This window comes from Carassius gibelio, chromosome A24, assembly GCF_023724105.1.
Source record: "Carassius gibelio isolate Cgi1373 ecotype wild population from Czech Republic chromosome A24, carGib1.2-hapl.c, whole genome shotgun sequence".
Classification (NCBI taxonomy): domain Eukaryota; kingdom Metazoa; phylum Chordata; class Actinopteri; order Cypriniformes; family Cyprinidae; genus Carassius; species Carassius gibelio.
The window spans coordinates 7,406,106-7,419,223 of record NC_068394.1 but is presented as its reverse complement, the minus strand read 5'-3'; the positions used below and the strand labels follow the sequence as shown (position 1 = coordinate 7,419,223).

The following is a 13,118-nucleotide window of genomic DNA, read 5'->3' as shown; positions in this document are numbered from 1 at the left end:
TTAAAAGAGCGGGGCTAGTTGTCACACAAGGAAATTAATACTTGGGACAGTTTAATGCTGCAGCTTTATGTACTAATGCTTAAGTTGATAATATAATACCTTTTTTCTTTTCATTTTTATTTCAAGTCAATCTGATAAACAAGCTAGGCCAAAAGCAATCTAAAAGTAATTAAAAAGTAGTCTGATTACTTCACCTAAAAAGTGTAATATAATGGATTTTGTTACTAACTACAATTTTTATAATGTAATTTGATTCAGTAGCAGATTATAATTTTTAAGTAATCTACCCAGATCTACACACACACACACACCCACACACACACACACACACACACACACACACACACACACACACACACACATATACAACAGTTCTTTATGGCCCTCGAATCTGATTGTCTGAGAGCCTTTTCCAGCCAGTTTTCCCCTGTGTTAACTATGCAAATGACAAATAAATGCCTCTTGACTTGATATTCTAGTGATTACAGAAATTGTGTCACAGGAAGGTAGTTATTTAGACTTCAAATATGCGGTTTGTTAATAAAGATCATGATAATTAGAAAATTTGCTTTGACGTTTTCGGGGATGTGAGCTCCGGGGCGTCAGCAGCCATTCAGTGCTCATTAACAGAGAGCAACATTACCTGGGCCAGTTCTTCTGGAAATTGCTATACTGGCTCTGATGTCTCTACAGTGGTTAAACACAAAGATATGATTTGATTTGGGTAATTCTAACAGGCAGTGTTTGGTCTCATTTATCTATTATTTATTCCTTAACTTATAAAATCTCATAATGTTATTTTTAATATAATTTTAATGCTGTGTATCAGAGCGCTGCCTTTTTACTTTTGACTGAATTGCCTAGCAACTTTTATGATGGCGGTTGTTGTTGTTTATTAAATATTATTATTCAATAATATTAAATAATATTAATATTGTTACGAGTGGGACAGGGCGGAGAGCCATGGGAATGGGTCAAGGCCAGTGGAGAAATTGGAAATGAGCGACACCTGCTCCACTCACCGGTCTCGAGTCCCACGGAGCAGAGGAGATCCGGAAGGATAAAGGAGGAGTGACGACAGTGAAAAAAATGACAGGAAAGGATGCATATTTACTAATGACATGAAGTTGACCAGACAAAACATGAACAATTTTTGTTTATATTGTCTGCAATTAAATACAAGTCAAAGTAAATTTAGAAATCACTTCTTTTTTTTTCCTTTTTGCGTTTTCCATACTGTCCATACTAACCATAACTTTTTCTGATTTGGGGTTGTAGTAACAGAGGTTTGGGCTCAGCTGTTAAACTGTCAAAATGTACACACACATATATATATATATATATATATATATATATATATATATATATATATATATATACACATATCACAACTTTTAAGTAAAAAACTTCCTCCAGTTCCCCGCTTCAAATGCTCAACAGTTCAATGTGTTCTCAGAGAACAGACTGGCTGCTTTAAAATGTTTCCACAAAGCTCTTGGATGACAGAAAAGTACACTTTGTTTGTCCCTGTTCTTCCTGAAGAACTGTTCTTATATTCTGACGATGTCGTAACCTTTAATGAAAGCACCCACATATTCAATGTCAAAAGAGATGCATTCATGACGCTTTAGTCTATAGGGACCAGATTTGATTTGATCTTTAGAGAATTTAAATCAAGGTCACGTTCAAAATGGCCCCAAAATCATTTCATTTATTCCATCCATAAAGTGTGTTAATCTTCTGTTTTATGAGTCAAAATATGTATGCCAAAGAACCGTGGCTTTATTCCCATACTCTTGGGACAAAAACACTGAGGATTGCCCTGAGGATACGTGTGCATCTGCATCATAATGCTGCATGTTGGATAACGTGATTGGCAAATCCACACCTCCTGGTGAATTGTGTCACATCTAAAAGCAGACAAGGTATGAAAGTTCTTAGAAGTTGGGTTTTTAGAGCTCTGCTACAATGTGCATCATGTTTTATAGAGCTCCAGAGTAATTAAAGTGTAGGTTGTCGATTTCTCATGATTATCTCTGTTCAGTGAGCTGCAACACAAACGACTCCGTTGGCAATACTGAGGGAAGATTTCAATAGCGGAAGTGAAGTCATGACTCAGGAGCAAGAAATGCACTGTGATTTACACTGTAAACTGCATTATATTGCAAACAGTATATAACCACAGGACTGCTGGACTGTACATACACTGTTTTCCAATATAAAGAAGTTTTCCTTAAAGAAATAGTTCACCCAAAAACTCAACCTCAGACAATCCAAGATGCAGATAAGTTTGTTTCTTGATCAGATCTGATTTGGATTAATTAAACAGCATGTATATCACTTGCTCATTGTTCCTCTGCAGTGAATGGGTGCCGTCAGAATGGGAGTCCAAACAGCTGATAAAAACATCATAATAATCCAAATAATCCACACAATTTCAGCCCATCAATTAATGTCTAGAGAACTAAAAAGCTGTGTGTTTTATAAACAAATTTATCATTAACTTTTTTTTTTACTTAAAACCATTGCTTCAGTCTAAAATATGCGTACTCTATCCATAATATTACATTCTTTAGCGAAAAAGTTGTCATCTCATTCCTGCCCATCAAATGACGTCTTGTGGAGTGAAAAGCTACAGTAGAAACAAATTCATTATTAATGCATTCTAATTTTAAACCCTTGCTTCTGGCCAAATTATGAGTACATAATCCATAATCATGCTTCTGCATGATTGAACTGGTTTGAACTTGAAGTCAAAAACATCATCATGATGGATTTGTTTATTATAAACTTGCAACTTTTTGCTTCACAAGACAAAATTTGATCCTTTCATTATAATGATTGTCTTAAAGGGATAGTGCATCCAAAAATTAGGGTGAAAAAAGTATCCCAGAAATTTTCTTTCCCTTTTAATTTTACATTTTGGTTACACACTATCACAAAAATAAACCATCAGCCCAGTTGTGAGATGAGGATTACTTAATCTGAAGTTTAAAAGCAGTCAGCCCACAACCCTGAATGAAGGAACCTGAGAGAAATTAAGCATCCATCACCCATGACCATCGCTGTTAACCACCTTTAGAGCTGTGTGACAATGTAAACCTAAATCCACCACAGTGGCATTCCCAGGAGCTCATGACATGATATCTATAAAGCACAACAGGAGTTGACACACGGAGCCTCTTAACACTCTTTCAAAGCAATGACTCACCAGCTTTTATTTAGAGTAGATATGCAAATCAGATGCCACAGCCATCACCACATTCTCTCCTGAACCCTTGGCAGAGCATTAATCACACCACCGTGGAAACGTCACCCGCTGCCCATCGTAACGTCACAGACACCTGAAGATCAATTCATTGTGTTTTTGGGGAGCTAAAAGAATGTGTTAAATACGTCTACAGACTGGTGCGGATGGATACAAGAACATGATGCATCATGTGCAACTGCTGTTTTTAAAATAAAGACTCATTTCAGTCGAAGAAATGTTTCACAGTATGTCTGTCAGAATATTATACAATCATATTATAATTGACATGGAACTGGGGTGGAATTAAGATTTATTGCTGTGTACACATTATGTTGGAATGATCTCACTGTAAGAAGAATGAAGATTATTGTTGGATATTTGTATTATTAGTAAGTTAGAATTTTCAATGTTAATGTACAGTTAAATTAAAAAAAATTATTTGAGTCATAAATTAGTATACTTGATAATAAAAGATTAGCATAAAAACTACATTTCCCATCATTCCCTGTGCTAAAAAGATGAAAACCAGCACCTAGACTCATATGTAAAGTTCAGTTCAATGAGCAGGTCCAAATCACAATGGCAAAATCTGGAAATGGTCAGAAAAGAGAGGATACAATGAAAAAGAATTGGAAAAATAAGTCACAGAGAACGGATTAATTAATGTACTCATGGGCACTCAGTTATGCGCACTTAAGTTTTTGAGACAATCACTTGAACCATATGTGACTAACCACAGGCAACCGGGAAATGGTGTCATTTCTACTGATTGGCTGATGGGACAACAAGATTGCGCTCCAAGATTGGAGTCTTCAACCCTCCACAGACTATTCTGAGAAAATACATCTGAAAAATATAAACCCCATTTTACGCTTTTTAAAAATCCCCCAAATATGAATTTATCTGGCAAAATGAACTATAATATAACAAATATTTGTGATATTGCTTGAAACTAGAAATATATCTATAGATGCCACTACAAGGAAAATGGATTAATAAAAAAAAAGTTTATTGAGCAGCAAATCAGCATATTAGAATGATTCCTGAAAACTGGAGTAATGGCTGCTAAAAATTCCGCTTTGCCATCACTTAAATAAACAAAAAAATAGATTCTAAAATATATCACAATCTGAAAACTGTTATTGAATTGTGTTTTATATTTTTTCTTCTTTTTATTATTTTTGATTAAATGCACCCTTGGTGAGCAGCATAAAAGACTTACTGTATATATAACATTCTTTATTGGCTTATATTGGCTTAAATGTCCAAATCGCTTTTTTACATGACAGGATTAATCAAAACATAACTAACTAATTAGTAAACTTTATCACACAGTCTGGGGTAACTGAAATCCTTGAATTTATTCCTCTCTCAAAGACTTCACTGCATTTTTGGTCATAATGTTTACTGAATCATAAGGTCATTGTTGTGGAGACAGCCAGACCTTTTCAGTGCTTGACGTTATATTCCTGCTATAACTGTGATGACAATCTTCAAGTGTTTTTTTCTGAACTAGAGCATAATTTAGTTGGAAACCCATTTAAAACAGAACTTTGGCAGGGGTCAGCCTGCTGTTTATCCAAAACTCACTATCCCAACACCAAATGCAATTTGAGATATATTCCAAATTATCGTGACTTGCCCATATTTTAATTGCAGGTCTGTGGGCAGGGACAGTTTTCAGTCTCACCAAGGGGGTTAAGGAAATGTCTTGCCAATTTATCATCTGCTAAGTAAAAATCATGTGTATGATTAATTAGTACACCTTTCCACCAGTGTTGTTACTGTCAAATGAAAAAACACTGACAAAAATTTGGTGTAGAATTTTTTTTACTCATGAACAATTACAAAGAAATTGGTCATTAAAGTAAACTTTTAAAGGAATTTTAAAGTAGAAAACCTGAAATAGAATTGTCTTGTAAACTTTCTCTTTATTTTGATTTTTTTATTGCAGTGTAACAAATTAAATATTTAAGTACTAAAGTTACTAAAACTAAAGCATAAAAAAGCTAAAAAAAAAAAATAGTAATAAAAATGGCAAAAGCACATAAAAAAAATTTTTTAAATAAAAAGTTTAGATAAAATTACTTGGAACATAAACTAAAACTAAAATGAAAACACATGAAAATGCATTAAATGAAAATGCAAGCTTATACAATATATAAATAAATGCTGTAACAGTAAATAATACTAAAATAACATTGCTTTCTGCTACAAACAGCATAATTTGAAGTATCATTCATGTCCGTAGGCCAAACTGTGAGAGACAGATTAATATTAATGCATTTTAAAACTGTAAATTGCACCTCCTATTCTTTGAGAGCTTCAGTGACCACTTTTTAAATCAATTACCACTGCAACCCACAGTTAAATGAATAATGTGTGATCTTCAACTATTATTAGACTTCAAAATGAGGCATTGACTGCTATGTTTTCCGCAAAAGTGAAGCTCACGGCACCTGACTTCTACTTTTAGCTCTGTAATCCAATTTTGAAATATGAATTAAGTTGAAAGTGTCATTTGCATAACAGGATGTCTTGCATGCACATAATCTAAATTATTTATGGCAAACCAGAGTGGCACTGGATTTCGTATATTTTTGGAGCTTTCATGCTCAATGAAAGTGACGGTTCAGCAAGTTAGCAAATGTGGCAGCTTGTCTGAGCCAAGAGCATTACATTTTACATTAATCACTGCCAGCAACTGATCTGAAATATTTGGTGCCAGAATATCACAGGTGACACTGAAGTGCAACAATGCTTGTTAAGTGACAGTCACTGAGGATAACTGCCTCATTCTGCAAGCGGTTTGACTGACTTCTGAACTCTGACAGGTACTGAACATGCTACTGACAGATGTTCACTGGAGTTTCTTTTAAATGTCTACATATACAGTAGCACATAATCGTGTCTGCATGTGGGCAGGGGTGTGCCTGACATGACAGAGAGACCAAAGCAGCTGCAAAAGGTCAGGTTTGTCACATAGCATTGCATTAGCAGGGTTGTCGCAGGTTCATGTAGCCAAACTCCAGCTGTGAGGGAGTTTTGTGAAAAATATGCTGTTTAATTAGCTGTTTAAGTGCATTAAAATAGATCATTTGAAGGGTTAAACTTCTTTGGGCTCAACTCTTTAGAGGCTCCTGTCTTAAAATTTGCTGTTGATGAGGTATCAACAGAGTCTTTCACATTTTTTGCTTTTCTGATATTAGTCACTTTGAAATTGCCACATAAATTAACATGGTTAAACAATTTTTAAATCCTCAAAGATTGTTCATACATGAAAAGAGTTTTTTTGTTGTTGTTGTTGTTTTTTTTTTTGATAACTGAAATGACTTAATGAAAAGTCGCGATCCAACTCTCTCAATACTTGATGCAACTTAGCCTGAATTTGGATGTGGAGTGCAGGGTGAACGTCGCTTTGTGAGAGGGCCCCTGGGGATGCGAGAACCGCCGTAATGGCCTCCGTACATCTCTCAAAAGGCTAATTTGTCACTTGTCAAATGCAGATTTGGTGAGAAGTCATTTCTTTCAGATTTGCCTGTTCCCAGCGGTCCTACTCTGTCAGTTCACATAGTGTCAGAAGAGGGTGTGCTGATGACCAATTAGACATTTAAAACTCTCAAAGCATCGTCCCATCTAGATCGCTGAGTTAAAACGTCATCTTCGCATGATTGCGCACAGCTCAATCAAGTCTCTTTGGCTACCAGCTAGATACCAATCGGGTGTTTAATATTAGGAGACTGGAAATGGCCAGTAGCTTCTTTAGATTGCAGCAAGTGTTATTTTAAATTTTTTTTTCCTAAAAATAGCTGAATAGCTGGAAAAAAAAAATAGAGAGATGGACTGCGACATATGCATCAAATTGAGTCACTCCTTCAGCAGCTGTATTAGAACATTTTTAAGATGAAAACATTGAAAAGATAGATTTCCAATTACAATGTAAATTAAGTCTAAAATCTATCAACACTCTGTGAAAATGCTCATGTTTTCCTGATAACTAATTTTAAGTTCACAAACAAATGACTCATTAGTTTCGCTTGTATTGTTATATTTATTTTTTGTGTAAGGTGTCTTGAGCAGCTGCTTTTAAAGGCACTATAAAAAAAAGTTTATTATTATTATTATAAATATTCTTATAAAACAGAGTGCAATTTATATGGCATAAAGCTACTTTTAAACAAATACACAACAACTATACACTTTGTAGTTCAGGGTTTGGTTAGTATGGTCTGATACAGCGGATGCCATAACTACATCACTGTTTAATTACATTGGCCAAATTACAACCTGACCATACTCCTATTAAACCGCAATTAATAATGAGAGCTTATGACCTCCTGCCTGGATCTTTGGTTTAGCATGCTAGGCACTTCAAAGGGAATTTCTGTGGGCTCTCTTCCCAGAGGCAAACACCGAATATTTGCATGCCTGATATTTCCATTTTGTCTTGCACTCTGGCTGAGATTATGAGAATATAAAGAGTTTAGCCCCGAGCTTTTTGAAAAGGTTGGGTAATAATAGTCTGATTTCTCAGCTTTATTGACACTGTGGAAATTAGTCACAGTGTTTGAGAGCAGAGAAAAGTGAAATTGGGGGAGGGGGGGGGGGGTGAAAAGTGAAAAATTGTCTTGTGGCTAAAACATTGAGCTGGGTGAATGATGTCACTGTTTTTTAATGAGGTCTTGAATGGCGGAGGGGTTAGGGATGACCTCTGTGATGAATGCAGCTCGCGTTTATAGTTAGTCCAGGCCACAGCATGGAAGCCCATGACTTCCTGCTGTAACAGCACGTCCGAGATGGATGAAAAAATGTTTGAAAAACCTTGGAATGTAATTTCAAGGACGCACGCTTGCATGCTGTGATTTTCTAGGATACCAGCCAGATCGTGCAGGATGTTAGCCATGGCATATACAGCCAGAGTCTCTTCCATTTCCTATCTGATCATGTGAGAAGAAGCAGGTGCTGTAATACACTACCAAACACGTAATCATGTGAGAGAAGACTGGATCTTTCTTAGGAAGGATTCAGATGTTACTTTCCTCAGTTGGGAAGTTTTAGTCAAGAAAGGAATGAAGGGGATTCAAATAATTGTCCAAACAACGAATTTGGTAGATTAAATTATGGAAATGTTTTCTGATTTTATATTCTGGGTCTTTCTAAGGACGCTTTCAGGATTATTTATTTGTTTGTTTATTTTTTCTTTCATTCATTCATGGTAACAAGTGAAACTTCTGCAACTTGTTTTTATACTTTTTGGGATCCAATTAATTCCTGATGGACAAAATTCAATCCGAAAGTTTTACTCACAATAGGGAAGAAAAGTTGGTTGTGATTTTAACCCTACAAAATTTTAACCCTCTTAAATATGACATCAGACATATCAACCATTATTTTTAAAAGGTGAAATCTAAAAGCATGCAAAACCATGATATTTAATTGGAATAAAGCAAATTTCCTACATAACCAATTGAAATGCAATGATGGTCAATGCAGACATATGAATCCTAGTATTCTGATTAAAAAACACATTTCGGAATAAAATAAAGTCCTTTTGCCTTACACATTAAACAGAGTTAAATCTATCATGTGTAACAGTAGTATGTCAAGTGCACATTTCCGTATGTAATCAAATGCACTATTTTTACAAAATAAATGTCAACTTTCTTTGGTTTGTATAACAGTTCTTACATAAAGCATTGTGTTCAATTCAATGCAACAATGCATTTCGGAGAAATTCTGCTTATGTCTAATGACCCAGTGTTTGCAGTGTGACTCTATTCAAAAATATTATTTTTGTGACACCTTGAACTGGTTGCTCCAATGAATCCGCTTAGTTGACTGAACAAATATGAGATACAATTCAGTGGGAAATCACGATCTGTGGACATCCTGACACAGTTTTTTGCTCCATGTGATTATGTTTAATTGGATGTCCCAGGACAAGTGGGTCGGTTTCATTTACATAACACTGGACTAAAAATACAAGAACACATCCAACTGAAAGTCTTTCATTATATGGTCACTTGGATTAAGTCAGACGGGCATGAAATCATTGCCCTTTTGTTTGCTTCCCTTCTCTGCTCATCATGCCCTCTGTTTGTGACAGGTCAACAGCAATCTCCCTGAGAAGTGGAAAGCCAACACAACAACACTTTACCTTCTATTTAGGAGATATCGGCCCCTACCGTTTCATGATTCATGGATCACCGGAGGTGCAACCAGTCAGAAAGCGTTACAGGAAGAGCCTGATCTCTCCCACCACCGACACAATGACAGCCTGACCTTCAGGTGTATGTGCTTTCTCAAAACTGATCATGTTCTGCTGCGGAAATATACCACTTAAAAGGAATAGGTCACCCAAAAATAAAAAACTGCTAAAATGTACTCAGTCTCAGGCCATCACAGATAGATGCAGTAAATGGGTGCCGTCCGAATGAGAGTCCAAACAGCGAATAAAAACATCACAATAATTCATGAGTAACTCACACAATTCCATTCCATCAATGAACGTCTCATGAAGCGAAAAGCTGCATTTTGACTTTAAACCTCTTTTTCTGGCTAAAATACGAGTACATCTGTCCATATTTCTCTAGACGACTATTTCACTGGAGAAAGCAATGTTCAGCAGACTTTTATTCTTGCGTGAACTTTTCCTTTAAGGCCATGATACAGCCGATAAAATAACGCTCAGCAAGCCTTAGGGAAATGTAAAATGTATTTGGCATCACACCTTGGGAACTTCTAGACTGCAATAACATATATTCACTAAACAATGAGTGCTGTGATTACAAAACAAGCACTCAGTAACCCTTTGCGCAACTTTGTGTGCATCACCAAACAGTTGGGGGTGATGAAAACTCCTCAAACAACAGAACATGGGACTTCACACAAGGACCTAAAGAAATACAGTTTGCGACTGTAAATATTGCATTCACTTCTCATTAAAATTCTCACCGTCACTCTACCTGCAGGCATACGCAAGAACGTCACTCCTGTTCTCATTTCCATAGCTGTCAGAAGCTTCACTTTCACAGGAAGCATTCAATAGCGCTTGTAATTAGTGATGCCCAAAATAAAACTGACATTTGGTGATCTGTTGACATCGTTAAATGCAGAATCACAGCTTTGGGTGTCGTAACAAAATTCTTCACATACCTGTAAGCTATCTATAGTAAACAATTAGATAGATAGTGTTCAGCTTTGGAGATCTCATGAAACAAATAGCATGTGATGCTTTGCTTATTGCTTTTTCATATGATAATGCTTAACTACACAGGTCAGATGTTGGTCACAATTAAGCTACATTTTCACAAAGAACATGTGAAATCAGGCCTGGAAATGGCTCTTGCTGTGACATGAGTTTTATTTTAAAGGCTCTATATCAGGCATGTTAATGAATTTATTGCAGCTAGCTGAGATCTGTAACTACATCAATTGTTCTGTGCGCACTTCCCCACAGAGCTCTTCAAAATGAGACAGCCCTTGGAATCCATGGCTTAAGCTTTATCGCTCTCTAAATATATTGCCTGAATTGCTATACATAGGTCTGACAAAACAATGGGAATCAGGGCACTCTATATTTGACAAGCATGTCAGCATGAATCCACATCATAACGCTCTGACATCAGCTTTCTCCTGATTTTACCTACAATGGTCTCCCATACTGTTAAAAAAGAAGAAATTAAAGGAATATAGTTACAAGTTAAGTTTTGTTAACAGAGTATTTGGCATGTTTTTGATTACCACAAAAATACTATTTTAACTTTTACATCAGTTTGTTAAAGAAAGAAAAAAAAATTGGCACAGAAAGTCTATGGGGCAACCATGACTGCACAATCAAATTGCATTAATGTATTTTGTTGACACTTTACAATAACGTCCCATTAGTTGATGTTAGTATATTAATGTATTGACTAACAATGAGCAATTTTTTTTAAAGTAGCCTATGTATTCACTTTTAATGTAGGTCATTAGAAAACAGTGTGTTGTTCGTTTACAAGCGTTTACAAGCTGCACCGGCAATAGAAAGCTGCACCATCGCTGGAACACGATGAAAGAAGACATTTGCATTCATACAATGGATTGCAGGTAAATATCTAATGTAGTGATATTTTATGTTTTCTTTTTTATAAAGCATCCGTTACTGTGAGAAACCGTCGTGAACGACGAATGATTCAAACTGAACCGCGAACAATTTCAAACCACTTTGCAAACCCATTTGAACAATAGTGATTCATTCGCGAGTCGCTAGTTCTGACTGAATCAGCGGACAGAAAATATTATTTAAGTATTATGAGGGGAAATAACTCTCGGATCGGTGTAATCTCCACTATCAGACAAGGATTTATTAGATATATTTTACAGGGGCTCGTGCGTCAACGAAAAAGTCATTTGTTTGTGATCGAACAACACAGGAGGAGTGCATGTTTTTGCGTGCAGGTAGTAAGGAGAGCCGTTGAAAGCGGTGCAGCCAGGAAATACTGTGATCTGGCTGTCCCATGTCATAACTATACAAATACAAGTTATGCCCAACCACGAATTTGTTAATTATTTTTTTCTGCGTGTCACGAGCGCTACGATTTACACTCGAAGTCGGCGCAACTCACACTATTCTCCTGCCAGAGTTGAGTGGGATATTTCTAAATAAAACAGTTAAAGTGTTATTGTAAAGTGAAATTTAGCAACTTACATTTTAGATACAATGTCGACAGTTGCTTCTATTCCACAGTCGAATGACCGTTGTGTGTCTTTAGTTTTCATTCCTGAATGAATCATTGCTTTGAAGGAATCGGTTTCGTGAATGATTCAATGATTTACTATTCGCCACCTATTGGCGGAACGATGTAACCTGCGGAAAGAGCACCGTATTTAAATTACTAAAAAATTACTTCAAATTCATATTTTTTATGCTTAAGAATAATAATACAAAAAAGTTTTTTCAGTAAACTATTATTTTAAAATTTCTATTTAGCCTGTAATATTCCTAAGATGTGTCTTGAATTAACTTTCTCATTAAGGAAGCAAGCTTAGGGCTAATTAACATTTAGATTGATTAGGAAATATATGAGCATGCATTTTCCTTGCAGTTTATTATTTTGCATGTCTGAATGAAAAATTAATTAGTTTGTTTTGAAATGTTTGAGACCAGAATGAAATGACTGCCATTTAAGCAGATTGCGGCAATCAATACTCAGGAGAATCTCGGTATTCAAGAGAGATAAAAGAATATCCTTAAACCTTGAATCTGCACACTTGTGTCCCATTGCAATTGCCTCAAAAATTAGATTACTTTTTTTTTTTTACAAACTCTCTCAATGCCTTACAAGAGTGTCTTCTCTTTGTAAATGATATTCCTGTTTATTCTCTATTCGATTATGTCACAGGCCGATAACCTTTTTGAGCTGGAGCACAGCTGCTTCACAAGCCGTCAGAGGAGAATCTATTAACTACGGCCACACTGATGGAAAGGCTATTCTCAATACTGTTGCCCTCAGAGTCTCTAGGAATATAGCAGTCAAAAGTGCAAAAGAGACTCTTCTTCATGCTGATGAAGAGAGGAGCTCTCAGGAAACACATAAGAGGATATCAAATCTCTCGCCAGCTCTCCTGGACCACACTGTTCCTCTCTGAGGGTGGGGGGTGCTCTTCAAAGCACTTCTGTTCTGTCTTGTAACTGAAATAATTGCCTGTGCTGTTTATGAGTAGACTGAATGAAAGCTACAATGGAGATATGGTTCAGGGAAATGGCAGTCAAAGGAAAGTTTTTATGGGTGTGTGTGTGTGTGCTGAATGGAGCTGCTGTCATTCTCTTCATATCTCTGTTTTTATGAAAAATTATAATCTAATATAATGATTATATAAATCAAAA

General features: G+C 36.0%; 1 protein-coding gene and 1 long non-coding RNA gene across 7 annotated transcripts in view; one reads left to right on the top strand and one right to left on the bottom strand.

The window, feature by feature from the left end:
* The window catches only part of crhb (corticotropin releasing hormone b), a 23,361-nt gene extending 11,287 nt beyond the window's left edge, over positions 1–12,074 (bottom strand). For 5 of the 6 annotated variants that reach the window (XR_008150969.1, XR_008150968.1, XR_008150970.1 and 2 more), the window contains exon 1: positions 11,940–12,068. The gene's annotated coding sequence lies outside the window, so the exon portion shown is untranslated. Of the gene's footprint in view, positions 1–10,595; positions 10,914–11,939 lie in introns of those variants that run through there. The other variant, XR_008150972.1, reaches the window with a different exon arrangement.
* LOC127945892 (uncharacterized) lies at positions 11,584–13,118 on the top strand. The gene is made up of 2 exons (XR_008150973.1): positions 11,584–11,689; positions 12,634–13,118. It is a non-coding gene; the product is annotated as an uncharacterized LOC127945892 (long non-coding RNA).